The sequence below is a fragment of the Artemia sp. Qi Xiang Cuo genome, chromosome 11 (genome assembly GCF_049724085.1).
Source record: "Artemia sp. Qi Xiang Cuo chromosome 11, ASM4972408v1, whole genome shotgun sequence".
NCBI classification, from domain to species: domain Eukaryota; kingdom Metazoa; phylum Arthropoda; class Branchiopoda; order Anostraca; family Artemiidae; genus Artemia; species Artemia sp. Qi Xiang Cuo.
The window spans coordinates 36,106,377-36,121,468 of NC_142804.1; the positions used below are offsets into that span (position 1 = coordinate 36,106,377).

The following is a 15,092-nucleotide window of genomic DNA, read 5'->3' on the forward strand; positions in this document are numbered from 1 at the left end:
ATGTCGAAGACATGTCCATAAAGTTGTCTTAAATGGAATAAATTTGAAAGTGGATATTATCGGAGAGGGGTTGTTGTGGATAGAACTGTTCATAGTATCCATGCTTTACACTCACATCGACATTTTCTGCATTGAATAGATTCAATGAGGAGGTGATTGAAGGTTGGGAATCCTTATGCGGTAGATATGACATATTAGGGAAAGAAATCTAGTTCTGATCTAACAATTCTCTTCCTGGGGCTTTTTCTTCTATTGTTTACTGTGCATATTGGCTTTTTCCTTCTTTTCTTTGACCAAGGTGATGTCTTTCGTTTGTGTCCTGAGTAGAAACTGATGAGTGATGCATTGTTTCTCTATCTTTTTCAATCTTTTCCACTTTGTTTTAATCTCTCACCAAGGGTTCGCGCACTGGACCTAAGATTTTACGAAGCACTTTTTTTAAAATCCTTGCCAGAGCCCCAATCGTATAGTGTTGAGGATGCAAAATCTGTCGCAGCCGGTACAATATATTTTCTAGCCAGAGGTAGTGCAGAGCGAAACAGCTTAGCAAACCAACTGCCAAGACCAAAGCCAGACATTGACGAGCGACCTTTGTAATAGTCCATTCTATTGTCCTGATGTCTTGGGCCAAGAGTATTAACATAGCAGTCAATATCAGGACAAATGAATACCACTTTTCTATTAGACATCTTGTTGAACGATGGGACGAAAATGGCATGTAATCACAGCCAAACCTTTTGATATTGCTAGGGGATCACCTATTTCAGTTCTTAGTGTTAACTGACAGAGTTCTAAATAGGAAGTGTTTACGGGAATATACTGAAGATGCTTTATATTGTAGTGGTGAATATGTTCTTAATTGGTTTTTCGTTCAAGAACTCGTAGGAAGGGAACATTGCTATTGCCAACCCGGGATGTTTCCACAAATGAGGCGTAGAGAAATATACAAGTGTCCACGGAGAAGGCAGGCAGGTAGTCAGCAAAAATGAAATTAGTGTTTCCGGCACTTTTACCATTGATTATATTGAGCTTAAAGCCAAGAACATCTTTTAGATCATCATTGAGAATAACCTTTTCATCGGCAATAGGTGAACTAATATTGATCTTGCCCTCCTCCTTTGAATAGTTGAAATGAAAAGCTCCCTTTTACGAGCGGAAATTCTTTTATTAATAGAACGACATAAATCATTCATACAGGTGAGTTCTTCGTAGGGTAATTCAATATATGGATAATTCATCCAATTGATCTTTTGAATTTATTCTTGATCACTTAAGGGTGGCGGCCAGTCATAGGGTCTAATTTGTATATCACATTTAGGATCTTTTCTCAGGATACTATATACATTTTTGAGAATACAGTCGACAAGAGCCACTTCATATTTTCTGTCATTGAATTTAATAGTGGGAGAGAGTTTTGTCCAAAAAGCCCTTGTTCTGTTTAAACCATTGTAGAGAGGATCAGAAACATTGGACATGAAAATCACATAAAAATCATTGTGCATTGTTAATATCTTCAGTACTGACCCAAGAATCAAAATCAGAGTTGTATCCTAGCCAGCGAAAAAGCAACTGTCTCTTGCCCCTACGAGTACGACTCTTTAATATCTTTTCAATTTGATAAACTTCACTAGTTTTTCTAACTGTTTGTAGTTCATATTCATAAGAACCACCGAGAATCTCATCATCTTTGGTGTCTCGCAGTCGATATGTCGTGGGTTTAGTGTCTAGGATTTCGGACACTTTCAATAGCTTAGTGCTCCATAAATAATTCCTTTTTTCGAAAATATTGGTGGTTCTATTAATTCAAACAGTATCACCAACATTGAATTTCTTCTTTTTCTTCTTCTTCTCATTGCCATTGGAATATTGCTTTACAAAAGCATCAAATATATTTTCACCGCAATGAACTTCCCGAGGGATTGAGTTGGACAATGATCGATAAGGTCGTTGGTTCTATATTTCCATGATTTTATCTAAATCATGAATAAAAGCAGGTGTATTTTTCAGTGTACAATATCTTGAAATTAATAGACGAATCGTTCTTATCAATCGTTTAGCCAATGCAGCCTTTATCGGGCTGTGACTATGATAAAGTGTTGTATTATTTTTCAATAGAACCTTTTGGACATGAAGATTAACAAATTCGCTACTACGATCTGATTGAATTTTTCTATAGCAATCCTGTTCAAGAATACTTTCTAAAGCATGAGCAACTTCAACACCTCTCTTTGATTGCAATGGAATGGCATAGGCATAGCGACTAAAGACACTGATTGCCACTGGAATATATTTGCAAGGTGCATTGTGACGCTGTTGAATTGCGTCTAAAGTTAAAAGATCAGTTTGATATATATGCAGAGGGAAAGAGGTTTTAGTTTGTCGATATTGTTTGCCACGAAGCCTGCGATTCCGATGCAGTGTGTAACTCGGTTCATTCTGTAGATACTCTTTTGCTTTTTTTTAATGTGCTGCCACCGTCTATGTCAGAGGCAACTTTAAAAAGCGTTTTGGGGGAACTTAGACTTCCCGCTTCACCAATTTTTTCATAGACATGCTTCAGAACTTCAACCTTTTTGAACGCAAACTCGTAGTGTAATGTCCACTCCCCTTTTGCACAATGGAGTGTGAATCAATCCGTCTTCGCTTTTGACTAGCCACAGTTGTTATAAAATTATTTCTGCTGCTGCTGCTGCTAGTATTTTCCAATTTTGCATCTTCTTCTTTTTTAAATGATGGTGTTGGCGTTGTCGGAGGACTATATTCTCTTATTTTATTTAGAATTTGCTTATTGCCAATAAGACTTTTGGGGACGTTTGATACATTTAGAAAGGTGTATAGATTATTGTCAAATGATAAAAGTTCTTTACGATTCGTCAACTTATCACAAATTAAATCAACTAGATTATAATTTTTCCCCTGAATTATAATTCGTTTCCCTGCGCTGTCGACTTGAACTTGATCACTATCAGTTTCCAACATGAGATATGATAATACTCTTTTACTCTGTTCTCGATAGGTCACTGGCAATAGGTTTCCAATTGTTGTCACTATAGAAGTCAATTCCTTCTCATTTGATTGCACTGTAGAATCTTGAGGACATGTTTCCCGTTTAGAGGGATCTGTTACGGTGACGGCGGGTCTCTCACGATATGGTCTATGTTTGCCCACACGTCGCAATGCATCTTGAAGTAAGCTAGCTTTTTGTCATCGGCAATATTCTCATTATTAATGAATTTGCTTAGATTGTCTTCAAAATGTTCCAAGGGCGAGAGGACAAGTTTAAATGGCGTTTATTTATAGGGTTTAGCCATTCTCTAGAGAAAACTGTTTACAAGTTCTGCAATTATTGGCAGTAAAAGTGTAAAAAGCTACGGCCCACTTGAAGGAGTCGTTTTCTTTAAAAATTTTCCCCTTGTTTTTCCAATCCAAGGCGCGTACAGTAGAACGATTTTGCTTTTATTTTGCTGTATATTATATTAATGAAATCATTTTCAAAACCATGTTTGAGTATGGCCTTCCTGAGTGGAGGTTTTGAAGTGCCTAAAACAGAAAATAAATGGCGTTGTTCGTTTAGTTTCTTCAGTGTCTTAATGGCAACTAATAGCTTTTTCTACTGTTCACCGGAATATATACAGTATTTTCTTTGTCAAAAATATCTGTGACTACGCTTAGATCCTCCGGTGTGCTCTGATTAAGATATAGCAAAATGTAGGCGTAGGGCTTATTTGTCGCCTGAGTGTACGCTGACAGCAGAAATTTGGGAGCGCCAGGGTATATTTGCTTATTGAGAGCTATTAGTGAGCTAGAATCACGAACAACCCGGTAGATAATGTAGATGGTGCAATTCAAAGCAAGGGTTCTCATACATCTGCTCTGATGAAAGAAGTTGTGTAGAACTAGGGTTATGGAAATGTTTACATGATGAGAGTGAACAGTGAACAGCTGTAGCATTTCTTGAGAGAACTGTTCAATAGATTCAGCCAAATCATCAATAATCAACCAAGAGTTTGGTTCAATACTTTTGAAAACATCAAGTCCCCGTATGAATTGTATTGGTATGGGTGTGGCAATAGCTTTTATTTGATTATAGAACTCCTGCCAAATACTATAGCAATAATAGATTTTCTTTGGTTTTTCCAAAAACATTTTAATACAATTTTGAATTATTTTAGCTAAAAGTTTCGTTTCCCCAGACATTGACGGGCCACACAGAAACGACCTGAACGACAACAGTCGGAATACAACTAACCATAAACCATACTTGTCCATTGAATAAGTAGTAATTTTTCTTAGATCTATCTAGTACAAGAACAACAAAACAATATTTCATTCATTTATTCGACATAAAAACTCTACTTGTTCAACGAGAAGAACATTTATTAACATAAAAACACTTTTTCAAGAAGAACAATATTTATTATCAAAAATACTTTTGTTCAACAAGAACAACAACAACACTATATGTTCAACAATAACACTTATTGTCATAAAAAACACTTTTTGTCCAGCAAGAACACTATTTGTGTGAACACACTATTTGTACAACATCACTATTTGTACAACAATACTTAGAAAAACATGAACACGAACTTAAAATAGCACAGTTGAACATTATGAATTTAAAACCCTCCTCCCCCTCAGGGCCGAAGACCGGCCGCGGGTGGGACCCCCCATCCCCCATGGTCGCTGTGGAAAAAATGTATGCAATAGTCGCCGTCACTGCTTAAGGTTGGGTTAGGTTAGGTTGGAGCATTTAATTCATGAAAGGTTTAGGTTTGGGTTAGGTTGGAGCGTTTAATTTATGAAAGGTTAGGTTGAGTTAAGTTTAGGTTAATTTATCCAGACCAAGTTGACTGCGATAGTCTATGCATTCAACCTGGTCTGAAATACAGTAGTGGCCATGGGGGAGTACATTTACACCATTCTCGAGCACAAAGACTTTGTCGGATATACATGACATTGCATTCTTTTCCACTCTTACAGTATAATTTTTTTTACTGTAGAGAGCGAATTGCAAGCACTTGTGCTCTCGGTACTGGGATACTCTCTACACAGTCTCTGTACACACTCATGTTGAAATTGTTCTTTACAAAATGTGTAGGCACCCCTTTACACGCCTGCTTTACATCCCTGTTATGAGTTTCAATGCAATAAACTTTAGGACCCGGGAACACCCCCTTGGATATCAAATCTCTCCCAGTCTCCGATTTTAACATGAGTAGTTGGTTGAGGGCCTGACGTTTCAACAACTCGGGGTGGAGGGACGGATTCCTGTTGGTGTAGTCCATCCGCGAGCTGATATGTTCCCAATATTCTAAATATCCCAATAAATTCCCGGTTTTAACTTTTAACAGCAGAGAATCCTTATCTCCATAGTAAACTTGAACCTCTCCCTCCCTTGGCCATTGCACCTTGCACACATTGTATAAAAACTACAACATGAGCTTTTTCGAAATTTCAAGTACTGAACTACCTCCTGCTATATTCTTGTTCAGTACTAGATATCTCTTTTTCCTGTGTAGAAGAACCATGCTCGTCTCTATGCTCGTGAACGTTGTAAAATTGGGGTCAGCAATAATTCGTGCACACTCTTGAGGGTCAGTCACGACGTCGCAACGAGATTTGTTCCGTACGCTTTCACACATTTTGCCAAACGCTGAATTTAGAATGAGCTTGTACATTTCCTTCTCCACTTTAGTGTTTGCCCGAGAGCGTTTATCAACAAAGGTGTCGATAAACGTCTTCAAATAAGGTTTTTGACTGAATTGCAGGACCCTATGTATTTTGGTGATCTTGAAACCATTGTTCACCATCCAGTGCAAAAGCACATGATGAACAACGATATTCTCTTTAGGGTCTAGATCTGCGATCAGTTTTTGCTTAAAGGGGTTCCAGTGCATCCCCATATCCTCAACCAATGATCGATTGTAGGGACTCAGTGAGTCCCTGGTCACTGGTCGATTGATACAGGTGAAAACAAAATCTCTGACTGAATCATGAAGCGCCAATGGAATCTGACCATCAATTTCAAAGAACCATCCTTGTGGCTCATTGTCCTTGACGGTATTAAAGTCGGGGAATTCAAAAAGATTCTCAAGCCATTTATAGTTCCCACACGGCAAAGAGTAGTGAGACATTGCCGAGGGGTACAATGAGTTCATGTCTAAGAAAACTGCATTTGACTTTACACCGGTGCTGTTTTGTCCGCTTGGATCTGTTGTCAAAACGCGATCCCCATGAAAAACATACCCATCCCTCATTGATCTTTCTACAAAAAGGTGTTGATCTACATCAGTTATCAAACCTATTTCCTCCCCACTAAGTTTTAAAATCAAGTCCATCACCAAATGTGATGTGGAAAAACAATATCCTATATCTAGTCCAAACTCTGAATAGATTTGGTCTGTGTTCTTGCAGACAATATCTAACAGAGTTAATTTGTCACTGGCCAAGTACAGTCTACAATAATCCCACCCATTTTTACAATTCCCCTTAGCCCCCACCTTCTTGGTAAATTCATATTCCTCGGCCGTGCATTCACTGTCGGCGATTAATTTATATAAGGCTTCGATTGAACGTAGCTTCAACTCGCTTAACCCAGCGACAGAAGAGTAATAGTTGTATGAACATACACCTTTACAGGCCAGTAGGTACAATATTTCACTGTCTGGAAAGTGCTGTTTAAGCAAAGGAAAACTATCAAAATTGTCACTTTTCTGTACTTGAATCAATTGACTCAATGCCTTGGGGAAAAAACTAAAAGAATCTAAAAGCCCGATTTTATTCCAGCACGTATGCCCATTATTCACTACCTGCCATTTCAACTCGAGAAGCACCAAATTCTCTGCTGATTTGGGGATGATGTTATAGGTAAATGAATTGTTTACCCATGGACTATATACTCCTCCACCCTCCCTGTGCATACGTGCCAAAGCCGGTAAAATAAATTTTAAATCATAATTTGAATTATGAATAAAAACTGGAATAAAAAACTGTTGGCTATCGTTTAAGTTGCACGATTGATGTGCTACCGCTCTAAAATTACTACCCCAGAGGATATTTCCTGCCACAAGTGATTGTGATCTCTGAATTTCCCCTTCCCCCTAGTCCCTTTCCCCTTATCTCCCTCTTCAAACTCCCCCTTACAAACCCAGCATATTTTTTTATTTTTAATCGCGATACGATCCTCTGCAGACAACACCATAGGGTAATGGGTATTTCTCAAACGAGAAATAGCGCCATTACCGGTGCCAATTAGTTTAGTCAGTGCCTTGACCATGCTCTCTCCCTCATTCAACGTTTCGACTATTTCTAACAGCTGCAAAGTGTTAGAACTGTCTCTTTGCGCGTCGGCGTAGGAGACTGCATTGGCTCGATGTTCTTTGATTTGATTTGGAAATTAATGATCGTTCATTTCCAGTAGCTTCGCCTCACAGTAAAAAAAGATGTTATTGCTCTGGAAGAGGGTCTTTTGGAATTTTTCACAGTACTAAATGGCCCGAAGACCTACCACTATTTCCCCTATCGAGTAGCCATGCCGTCTACCAGGCTTCATATGATTTTGTAACTTTAATTCTGTCCAAAATCGAGATCGGCATGTTGGACAGTAGAAACGTTTCCCCCCCCTTTTACCCTCCCCCAGAACTCTACTGATGTCTGTAATTAGGTTGAAATGACCAATTGCATTGGGGTCACTAGGTGATGTGTACAACAACCATCACCAGTGCTTCACCTATTCAATCGACGGGCTTCTTAGTGGAATAGAAACCCTATTATTTTTAAAACGAACTACCGCTTCATCGTCTATTTCGAATTGGGCTATAGCAATATCAATAATCAAATTGACATTTACCCTTTCAAAATAGCAATGAACATTATTATTATGGATATTTCTTCTCTAACCTTCAAAAATCTATAAGGGGTGGATCGGACCCCACCCTCCCTGTACAGCCCAATAGTCTAAATTTGTCTTGGTAGTGTCGCGTGCTAGAGGCTCAAATGTTGACATGAGGAAAGCGTACTTGAAACATTTTTGACCTGTTTCGAAACAGATTCGCTGAACGCCTTTACACCCCTCTTAATCTGGATTATTTTTTAAAACTGTACCCGTGTCCCTATGCCCCCTTCTTAAAATAAAATCTTTTTGAAATTTACAAATATTAACGCTTAAATTTTCTAACAAAAAGAACCACAGACCCACTACCATTTTCCCTATAATTCTCAAGATGCCTAATAATGTGGCCTATCTAATCCATAAAAACACCCTCAAAATTTTCTCTAAATGCGAATAGACCACCAACATCTCGGTATGTATATAATGATGATAAACCTCGATTTTTCCCTCATTTAAATAAAACACCTTTAAAACAATAGAAACCATAATTTAATCCCTACCTCCCCACAACTGAATTTGGTTTCCTAACAGTGCACAAATTCTATCTACATATCCATGGACACTTTGTACAGGGTCAAACACAAAATTACCCCCTAAAAGCGAATTAAAAGGATCCCCAAAAGTTGCAGTGTAAACAACTATCGTATTTAAAATTGAGTTTGAGAGCTGAAAGTCAGGAAATGATGTAAATCGGGTATTACCCTCTCTCTCTCCCTCTTGTATATTATCACCACCCTACCCATTCTTCATCAATAGGATTGTTCGAAGACATTTCATGCTCCCCCTCCCCTTCTTGTATATTATCACCTCCCCCTCCCCTTCTTTTATATTATCACCACCCCCTCCCCCACATTGTTCAATAATAGGGCTATGGGAAGCCACTTCAGTTATTTGAAGTGGAGTTATGTAATCAGTGGGGTGAGGGTTCCCTGTTAATTCCCGGGTAAAATCCTCTAAAGGCTGTAAGGTGTTCGGGCTTAGCAAAGGTAAGTCCCCCTGCTCAACTGTGCTATTATCTACAATAAAATAATCAGTTAAGAAATCGTCAATATTATCTAGAATTTGATGTAAAATGATACCATCCCATGGTGAATTGCTTAAGAGCTCCAGAGGCATGTCTTCTCCTTCTCCAACTGATGAGGATGATTATGGTGAATAAGGTACCAATACAACCTATAAAATAAAATAGCTTATTTTCAAAGTGTCTATATCACCCTATTTTTAAAATAGGATAATTATTTAAAACGTGCTTAGTAGCATTTGGTTCCCTACTCTATATATTCTGAAAGTTCCAACATGATATACTCTAAAAGATGACATAGAAGGTTTTGATTTTGTTCAAACAACCCATCAAAAAAATTCATATTAATACTCTATCAGCTTTGAAAAAAACCTAGGTCAATAATTGATTTGAAATGGATAGCCTATCATTTTCAGACCATATTCTCTCATAATATACAACTCATTCCAATAGAAAGATGTTTTAATGATATTTGTATACGCAAGATTAATCATTCGTTTTGAAAAGAAGTTTATAACGCAAAGATTTCGCTATTTACTATGGGGAAATTATGTCCGGGATATAGTGCCTTTTTTTGGCTTTGCTATGAGAATTCAGCAGGCTGAATGTCTACAATAATTGACCTGATTTAAAATGGGGAACGCTATATTTCCTATAGGAGAAAAAATTTCTCTGACACGCTTTTACTGTGTTGAAAAGAAAGGCCTAACACACATTTTTACTGTGTTGAAAAATGATGAAAAGAATGGCCTAAAACAGATACATTTCTATAACCAGATAGAGAGTAGTGGTAAAAAAGCTTAAATTTCCATAATCTGGCTGTACTTGTGTGCCTGAGAGCCCTGGCAAAAATTGAAGGGGGGCAACCTCTTGACCTTGATTAGACGAGACTGCTCTTGAAAACTTGGGCAATGCATGTCGGAGAGTAACCTCCTGACCTTAAATAGACGGGACAGCTCTTGAAAACTCGGACGAAGCATGATGGGGGGCAACTGCACAATATTGAGTAGAAGGGGCTGAGGCATTATGAGTAGCCATCTACTCTCTTTTCAATTTTCTGCCATGCTTCATAGAGGTTTGTATAGGTAGCACAGAGCTAGCACTGGCGTGAGAGGCTCCGGGTATTACAAGTGGAGTGGTCAATGGCTGGCCCAAAGCATGTGTAAAGGAACCGGAATATCTTATGATGGAAGGCCTTGCAGCTTGCATCGGTGTGGCATCGTTCCCTCTGGCTCTCTTTTCAGGGGGAAAGCATTTGTCGGAATCCTTCTTAAAAAAGAAGAAAAATTTAGTATATGATAATAATATTGGAGAAGAAAGGAAATTAGTGAAAGATTTTTTATAAAAGACTCTTAATCATGTTTAGAATCCATGAATTTAAAAGTAAGAGCATTTAAAATGCCTCATCCGTTCCATTCCATGTAAGTAAAACTTTAAAGATTTAAACGAAACATTATTTTCTTTCATCAAAGACATTTGAAAATAGAACACTCTTCTCATTTGGTTTAATTGTCTGCAAAAGAAATCTTTTCAGTTCTGTTAATCAAGGATGTATTTTGTTTAGAGAACAAGACACATAGATCTAATTTTGCCAGCCCTCCCCCTAAATTAAAGATTTTGCTTTCTAGCCTATTAATATCATAGTTAAAAAGTATAGTTTTCACCCCCTCCCCCCTTGAGAAATAAAAGAAACTTTATCGAAAGAAGGGTATAGAAAAAGGAATAATATGCACTCTAAAAGGCACTTTGCATCTGACATTTACTCAATTTTCAAGTCCTAAAAATATCTCTTTTAATTTTTCTTTCTCAAACCGGCTAGAATTAAACAAAGCCTGTAGCCTTAATCGCTTCAATGTGTTGTGATCTTCTACCCTTGTTTTCCATAAATTAGATAAGGCGTGTGCTAAGGTTGTTTACGAGATCACCCCTTTTGAGACATATTCATCCAAAGGTTAGGTTAAATCGCAAGTGTGAAGATTTTGATGGCTTTAAATGCAAGTGAAAAGACAATTTGAACAATAACTTCAAATGAATTAAATGGTGATTTATGTTGGAAGGGGGGGGCGAGTTACATGGTAAAAAAGAGCGTAATTTACACTTTCTAGCGAGTATAAACAACACATATTGGAGTTTGTATTGGGGGGGGGGGGTACCTGAATCTGAATATATTGTGGGGGCTATGTAAAATGATTTTATTTGGAAATAACCTAAGAAAATTTAATAAATAGAACCCACATTATAAATCGATGTTTTTAATTTGATTGGAAAAAGTATCTTCTCAGAGAAAACTTTTGGCTAAGCGGCTATCGTAAGGATTTAGCAAAGTAGGATGTACTTGACAGAAAGCAGTAATTAAGGTTTTGAATCTTTGCGGAAATGCTTAAGTCATAAGGGGGTCAGTATATTAAGAATTGAAAGAAAGTTGACACTGGATTTTAGGTAATATACAGAATTTAACAAAAAACATAGTTATTTCCATTGCAAGAATTAAAGTCGGAAACAGAGGGGGAGGGGGGAGGCTTAAATGGTAAAAAAGAGTGTTTTTTACGCTTTCTATTGAGCATAAATATCATAGAGTGGAGTTTTTATTGTGGGGGAGGGGGTACACCCTGAATTTGAATTTACAGGCGGGGTGACTATGTAAAATGATTTTATTCGGAAATAAAATAAGAAAATTTACGAAACTGAACTCACATTATAAATCGCTGCCGCCAAGGCTTCCAAGTCAATAATATCAGGTGCTTTATCCATTGTGTCTTAGAACTTTATGAAAGTTTAATCACAACACATGTCCGTTATATACAAAATCTCAAGGGTAAATTCTAATGTAATGGGCAAACTTACATAACTTCCCTGATTGGCTTAGAAGGAGACACGTGATCCTGTTCCCGTTAGTGCATAAATACATTCCCCCACCGACTATGTAAATCAATTTCTCAGAAATCTACTTCCCCCTCTTGTCCTAGATCAATACATCTCTTTCCCTTAAAGCGCATGTGCAAACTTCGCTCCGGAGTCATTACACCTAGACAAACAACAACAAATAAATTGACCTTGACCCCATTAGACTCGATCGATAATGCTTGAATAAATTATGTAGGCTTGGCGTTAGACTCAATTGTAGATGGCAGCAGTGGTGCCCCGTCAGTATTCTATGCCCATATATGGTGCCCCGTCACGAGTTATTCGTAACTTCCTACTGAGATAGCCATTTTGTTTAACATAGTTAAAAAGTCCAGTAACTACGTTTCTGGGTATGTCAACCTCCCACAGGCCATTTGGCAAGGGCTGTAAGTTATGCCATTTGCTAATCTTTTACATATATTATCTATTATTTTGAAAGAGAGTATGTTTGACCTTAAGTATTCAAAAAGACCAAATGCATTCAGGTGAAGCTTGTCCAAAATAAAATCATATAATGTGGATACAGATGGTCAAAAGGGGATAACTCAGAAATAACTGAGGGTATTAGATAGATAGATATATATTTATTTCAAGAGATTACTATCACAAGCCCTGAAGGGATGAATTTGAATTTCGTATTTCATGAAAAAACATATTAACAAGAAAATCATAACAAAAGCACCACAACTAAAAAATTGGCAAACAATACAAAACAAAACAAAAAGTATATCGGAATGCTATATCGTTCCTTTGTCAAATTTACCGTTATTATTAGAAAAACAATCAGAAATTACATTAAAGAAGACACATTTTTCAACTGAAAGTAAGGAGCAACATTCAAACTAAAAACGAACAGAAATTATTCCGTATGTGAAGGGGTTGCCCTCTTTTCAATACCCTGCTCTTTACGCTAAAGTCTGACTATTTGTCCCAATTTTTTAAGAACGACTCCTGAAACACAAGGACCGTTTAATCATGGTTGAAGCGGTAGCTGCAACCCAGTGAAGAGCGAACTACGGCCCTTAGTAACCAAAAGCTAAAAATCACGTTTAGAAAAAAATGCCATCTGACACTTATTCAGGATTGGGAACTATCATTTCGGTTCGTGTTAAAAACAAAAGTTTATTGGGAAAAGAAATTTATGGTCATTTCGAAAAAAGCCTGAACCCCTTGAAGATGACGTCAGATCAAACTGAAAAGTGTACCATTGGAATCAGCATATTCTAAAACCTTATTCAGAGAAATTACAGAGAAATGCACTGACCTGTCTCCCTTTTTTTCTGTTTTTTTTTCCAGGGCTAATGGTTTACCAGAACATCATCATAGAGAACATCATCATCATAGATATACTTAATGGCTCATTTTGTTTCTCACATCAACGTGCTTTTTATAAATTTCCCAGTCTGCAAGTGCCATATGGCACAAAAACGGCACATTATGTGCCATTTCTCAAGTGGTGGGGCTAGTGGATTACAAAAACATCGTAGACAGATGTTTAATAACTCGCATTAAAGCTATTTCTCATATGTACGTTTTATTTATAAATTACACCACCTGTAACTGCCAAATAGCACTAAAAAGGGCACTATTGATGCCATGTCCCAAGTGGAAAAGGTATGGGCTAGTGGACTGCCATAACTTCTGAGAGAGATGTTTAATGGATGATTTCAAAGCTATTGCTCATATCTACGTGCTTTTAATCAGTTTTGCCATTCGTAAGTTCCAAATAGCACAAAAACGGCACCTTTTATGCCACTTCTTAAGTTGAAATGTTTTGAATTATAAAACGGTACCATTGTAATAATTATGGTCCAAACCCCTTAACTGGTGATTTACAAGGGACCCTTCCCATATACTCTCCCTCCCAGCCCCCTTAGTAAGTCTCATTAGTCCGTTGGGTGAATTTACTATAAACTCTTTAACACGGTCAGAATTAAAAGTCAAAAATCATGCTGAGGAAACAACTGCCTAGTGGAAACAATTTGCCACCTGACACTGATTGAGGAATGGTAACTATTATTTTTGTTCGTCTTAAAAGTAAAAGTTTTTTGCGAAAGGAAATTTATGATGATTTCGAAGAAAGCCTGAAGCCCCTCAAAAATGGCGTCAGATCAAAATTAAAAGTGTACCATTAGAATATCCATGGTTGAAAACCTTGTACAGAGTAATTACAGGGCCCCTCCTTGAAAAACAAAGAAAATGATTTTCTCCTTGTTGTAGCCCTGATATGTCTCCTATTTTTTTCTGTTTTTTCTTTTTTCTAGCAGGGCTAGGGGGTGACCAGAACATCATAGAGAGATGTATAATTGCCCATTCGAACGGAAATTAAATAAGCTAGTGTTCTTTTTAAGTGACAAAAAAGATTGAAGGGCAACTAGCCCCCCTCTCTTAAGGTCCCCTCCCCCCGAAGTCATCTAATTCCAATTTTGAGATAGCCATTTTGTTCAACATAGTTCAAAGGTCAAATATCTTTGGTTTTGGTGATGATACGACCCTCCATAGTCCCTGGAGAAAGGGCTGCACACTGTATCGGTATTGGGTGCATTTATATCACGTGTATCGGTGTGAGCGTGTTGTTATTGGGCGTATTGGTATCGCATGTATCTAGACAGATTTTTAATAGCTCATATAAAAGATGTCGCTCATATCTACGTCCGGTGGCGTAATTTCTTCAAAATCCCGAGGGAGGGGGGGGGGGGGGTAAAGCTGGATCCAATTTTCCCAAACCAAGTGAAAATAATAGTGAAAGTGGAAAAATGAGCCATATATTACCATAGAGGCAAAGATATACTAAAGAAAGCAGACCTGTTTCTCTGGATGCTTGATTTATGAAGGCTTATTTTTGTTTTGACAAGATTTTTCGCAGAAACTAAATTTCAGCTGGGGAGCAAAATGAGGTCTGGGGGAAAAACTTGGGTCTGGAGGGGGTAATTCCCTCCCTCCTGCCCGATATCAAAATACAACCCTTTATACGTCCTTCCTATAAATTTCACCATTAGCGATTAACTTAAAAAAAACATGGAAAATTGGTAGCATTAGTCTATGCCCTCTTGAAAGAAATATTACTGTTAGTAGGGACTCATTTTGACATTTGAACGGGGCACCATATATGGGCATTGACCTACTAGCGGGAGTGGCGCAACACGCTCAGTGAACACAACCAGAACAAGATCACAGCCAATCAGAGAGCTAGAAATACTAACGGGAGTAATGCAACTAATATAAGGAAGGATTTTCAGCATAGTTGATATTAGTGTTAGAATAGAATTCAAG

At 37.7% G+C, this 15,092-nt stretch overlaps 1 protein-coding gene across 1 annotated transcript in view; it reads left to right on the top strand.

Moving 5' to 3' along the window:
- Positions 1 to 15,092, top strand: part of LOC148946934 (uncharacterized) — a 135,074-nt gene that overhangs the window by 97,213 nt on the left and 22,769 nt on the right. The window lies entirely within an intron of this gene.